The following is a 4,967-nucleotide window of genomic DNA, read 5'->3' as shown; positions in this document are numbered from 1 at the left end:
AATGTTGAGTCAGCACACTGGAATTCCAATGATTTCAGTTTCGCAATGAGAAGATTTCAAAATGGAAAATTTTAATATCTTCAACTTACAGAAATTTTCAAATCCTGTAATGTTTCAAATCCCTTTAAAAAAAAAAATTTAATTCGTGATCTAAAGATTTTTCAGATCATAGATTCAACAGTCAGGAATTTATATTTCGATTTGGGAAACAGGTATTAAAAAAATACGTGGATTCAACAGTTAAAATTTCACGAAGCGATCCAAAATGCAGAGGTTTAAAACTGTGGATTCAACAGTTAAAATTTCAAGAATCAATTTGAATTGCAGAAATTTTAAACCGTAGATTCAATAGTTAAAATTTCATGAATCGATCCAAATGCAGAGGTTTAAAACTATGGATTCAACAGTTAAAATTTCAAGAATCAATTTGAATTGCAGAAATTTTAAACCGTAGATTCAATAGTTAGAATTTCATGAATCGATCCAAAATGCAGAGGTTTAAACCAAACCCAGATTCCACCATGACGATTTTTGAAAACACCAATATGAAATCACGTTTCTTGAACAAACGATTTTAAAAATGGTGTTCTGAAATTTCGATTCTAAAAAGATAGATGCAATATGAACAACTTTATAAATGGCATTCTGAACTTTCGATTCAAGAAAGATAGATGCAATATGAACAATTTTAAAAATGGCGTTCTGAAATTTCGATTCAAGAAAGAGAGATGCGATATGAACGATTTTAAAAATTGCGAGAGAAATTTTGATTCTTAAACGATGGATGAGATATGAACGATTTTGAAAATGGCGAGAGAAGAATTTCGATTCTAGAAGGATAGTAGCGATATGAATGATTTTGAAAATGGCGAGAGAAGAATTTCGATTCTAGAAGGATAGAAGCGATATGAATGATTTTGAAAATGGCGAGAGAAGAATTTCGATTCTAGAAGGATAGAAGCAATATGAATGATTATGAAAATGGAGAGAGAAGAAAAAAAAAAAAACAAGCCTGATTACAAGCTTGAAATTCTTGATCTTTGGAGTCGCACTGCAGCTCGATCTTTCTTGCTTGTCAATGCCTTGAAACTCTTTTTCTTCACCAAAACACTTTCTCAAGTTCTTGACACTTCTTTCTCTCGTTCAGCCTGCAATTTTATTTTCAAGAAAAATATCCCCACGCTGTTTCATCCTCCCTTCTTCCTTTTTATTTTACCTCTTTTCTATGCTCTCGTTCAAGGGCATTTTTCATTTTACCAAAATGCCCTTGTAACTCTCATCATAACAAAATACCTGATGACTCTAAAATATGTCATCAAATAATCAAGTTCTTAAGTTTAAATTCATTACAATTATCTTGTGAATTCATGCTAAGTTTATGCATATGTATTGTTTTATGAAATCACTAACCCCACTTGATTCTTTGAATCAAGTGGAATATATTTAACATTTTATGGCTAGTGAACATTCAGAAACAGGTTAAGAAGATCAAGGAAGAGAGGAGGATCAAGAGAAGTGGGCAAAAATTCGAAGTGGCAAAAATTACGAAAATGCCCCTGGGCATGACTTAAGAGAAAACCTATAAATACTCTCTTGAGAGAGGAGTTTAGGTTGTCCAGAATTTCTCTCAAGGAAGCTAGGGCTTGGAGAGAAAGGATTTCTGCAGACCCTCCAAGGCTGATGAGCATTGGAGCTGGGAGAGAAGCAAGCCGAGGAGTAGCTGGAGCACGACGATCGCCGCCTTGCCCGGAAGGAGTGACACAAGGAGGCGTGAGCGTTTCGGTTTTGGTACAATCTTCTTCTCCCTTCTAAGACAATCAGGGTTGGGCTGAAGATCACAAGCTGTGTCTTCAGCATTTCCAATTTCTGTTGTTCCTTTGGTTACGTTTGATTTCGAATCCCATAGTTGATTGAATCGTTTTCCATTCTGTCTAGCAAAAGTTTCATTGTTCTCGCATCCGCTCGTGAAATCCTTCCCTGCAGAATTTCCAACTGCTAGCAACCCAGGCCTCAGCCTAGGTTGCCAGCAATCCAAGCAGCGAGCAAGCTTGCCCGCGAATCAGCACCGCGAGCAGGCTCGCCGCAGCAACACAGCGCCACAGGCTCGCGCGACGCAGGCTCGCCAGCTGAACAGCGCCGCGCAGGCTCGCCACGCAGCAGCGCCGCGCGCAGGCTCGCCAGCGGGCAAGCAGCGCCACGCAGGCTCGCCGGCAGCAGCGCCGCGCGTAGGCTCGCCCACGCGCAGCAGCGCCGCGAGTAGGCTCACCCACGCGCAGGCGTTCGCGCGTGCACAAACACCTGCAGGGTGTTTGCTCAATTGCCTCACAGGGCGTAAGCGAACCGTCAACAAAGAAAATTTCTCTACTGACGGTTCTGCTCAATTGAGTTTTGCCAAGATATCTCCGTAAAACTTAACTGAAGATAATTTGACTGAAGAATTAGCTGAATCAATACTTTTAAGGAATTCTCTGCAACTTATTCTGAAGAAAATTTCTACAGAGATTAACACTTGGAATTAGAGAACTGAATAGACTGATTTAATAGAAAAGAATTTTCTGCTGTTTTCTCTGCTTCCTGTGGATCGACCCTTGCTTGCCAAAGGCTGTGAGGCTATAAATTTCGTTGCATAAGCTCAATCCTCACACGAATTCAACTGACAAATAACCAGTAAAAAAAACACCCTAAAATTGAGTTTATCAATACCCTCATCATTTTGTTATCTTTTCTCAGTTTATTTTGAAATTCATAAAAACACCTAAGCTAAAATCTTCAATATCTTCTATTTGCATTTCCAAATCCCCTCTCAAACTCCTTCTACACCTCTTCTTCATTTTCTGTCTCTATCTCCTAATTTTGACATTTTCTCTCTTTAGAGTAGTTTATTTCTTCCTCTAAAAAAAAAAATTATTTTTCTCTCTACATCCTCCACTTCCCACTTTGAATCCCAAAAAATTTGCATTTAAAAATTATTTGTTATCCTTTTAAAACTCGTATTTCCCCCTCATAGCTGATGTCGTGCGCTGTTGCGCAGTGCCGTGTGGTGCTTGTGCGGCAGAGACACCCCTCGGCACACTGGGCCAAGCCCAATAGGGCTGACCCCATAGGCTGCCTTAGACGGGCCAGACCGGCCCTACCGACCCAAGGGCCCCAAACACTGCTTGCGCCCTCTCTCTGTTGCAGTCACCCTGAGTGATCACTGAAACAGGTATTTTTGTCATTTTATACACGTAAAATTATAACAAATTAGAAAAAAATATTTTCTACATTTATAAATTCCAAAACAAATCAGGAAAATTTGTAAATTTGATATAAACAATTTCTAGTGATTTTAACATTTAACTCATTTTTAATATTTATAGATGTTTTTGGTGTAAATTAAATGCCATAAAATTCTAAAATCTTTATTTTCAATTCATGGTGTTAATTCAAATTAGGAAAATGAGTTAAAATTTTTAGAGTTTTTTTTGTATTTCTCGCTTTTAAACTCATTTCATTTACTTTTAAACTTATCCTCGGCTCACTCAAATCAAGGCGTCTACGGTGCATTTCTTAAATCTATCTTGTTTATAAATGTTTACCAACATATCTGAATATGTACATCCAATCATTATCACAATCGAAGTCAGATTTCATGTTATTGTACCAGTACGCCCTCTTTGGAGCAATTTATCAAACACTTCACATTTTATTGTGAGATTTTCCCAGATTTGTATAAGTTCCTAACTGATTTCACCCTATAAAAATATATTAAAAAGTTAAAATATGTAAAAACACCTATATTCTATATAACTCAATAACCTTTTTGATGCAGGATGGCCTTGCGGGCAGAGGTCAACCGTTTAGTGTCAATGGGTTATAGGCATCTATTGATGGAGATTTTGGATGACTGTTGAATCTCCTTGAGTTGACTGTTGACTTTCCTTGAGTTGGCTATTTACTGGTCAAATAAATGTGACAAGAGAGAGACAGCCCAGAGAGAGAAATATTTGAGTGGGAGAGAAAGAGATGTAGAGCGCAGTAAATAGAAAGAAATGATATAGAAGGTAAATATGATAGAGAGTGAGATAGATAAATAGCAAGAGAGGATGCAGCAGAGAGGGAGGGTATAAGAGAGAAAGAGAGAGATAGAGATGATATTTGAGACTATGACAGATAGGGATATGAACACATTCGAGAAAGAGATCGGGAGAGGGGAAAGTGTGTTGGAGAAAGAGGGCGAGAGTGAAGTCACGATAGAGAAATAGGGAGAACTGATGCATGAGGATAGGAAGATAGAAAGAGCGTAGAGAGAGAGAGAGAGAGAGATAGTGAACGAGAATGCAGGAGGAAAAAGAGAGAAAGAAACAAAGTGATTGAGAGATAGAGTGTCCGATAGAGAGAAAGAGAGAGAGTATGCCCGATAGAGAGAAAGAACGATGAAGAGAAGGAAAGAGACATCACAATAGAGAAAGGAGAGAGGGTGATTAAGGGAGAGCGCAGTAGAGATACAGAAATAGAGAGGAGAGAGAGCAACATAGAGAGTATTTTAGGGAGCAGAAATCGCCCCTCCTGATACCAGTATTGGATTACAGTATTGGGACAAATGCTGCACTGGTTAACAAAAATCAATTTTTTGGTATCCGTTTTTTCCGATATCCGGATATCGGATATCGGTTGCCACAGTTGATAACTTGCAAATTAACATGATTAATTAATGAATTTTACATTAAATTTATATGTTTTAATGACTATATTTGCATGTTATCATATTAAAATAAAGATAAATCATTTACCCTTTCATTTTATTATTATTTCTGATTTTTTATCATTTTTTACATGGAATTTAACCTCATTTCAGTGAAGAAATATTTTTACAGGGCTTTAAATACTTGGCTTAAGGTTGGTAAGTGTTCTCATGATTTTTCTGGAATTTTTCCATATTTTTTAATAATTTTTTACCGTTATATAGCCAAGAAATGATTTTTTAC

The 4,967-nt window shown here is 37.4% G+C and overlaps 1 long non-coding RNA gene across 1 annotated transcript; it reads left to right on the top strand.

Annotated features, from left to right (window-relative positions):
• Positions 1–1,473: 1,473 nt before the first annotated feature.
• LOC144709801 (uncharacterized) lies at positions 1,474–3,939 on the top strand. Its single transcript, XR_013583106.1, has 3 exons — positions 1,474–1,788; positions 3,032–3,205; positions 3,812–3,939. It is a non-coding gene; the product is annotated as an uncharacterized LOC144709801 (long non-coding RNA).
• Positions 3,940–4,967: the final 1,028 nt, after the last annotated feature.

This window comes from Wolffia australiana, chromosome 11, assembly GCF_029677425.1.
Source record: "Wolffia australiana isolate 7733 chromosome 11, ASM2967742v1".
Classification (NCBI taxonomy): Eukaryota; Viridiplantae; Streptophyta; class Magnoliopsida; order Alismatales; family Araceae; genus Wolffia; species Wolffia australiana.
Note: the sequence above shows the minus strand (reverse complement) of the source record. Positions and strands in the feature narration are given on the sequence as shown.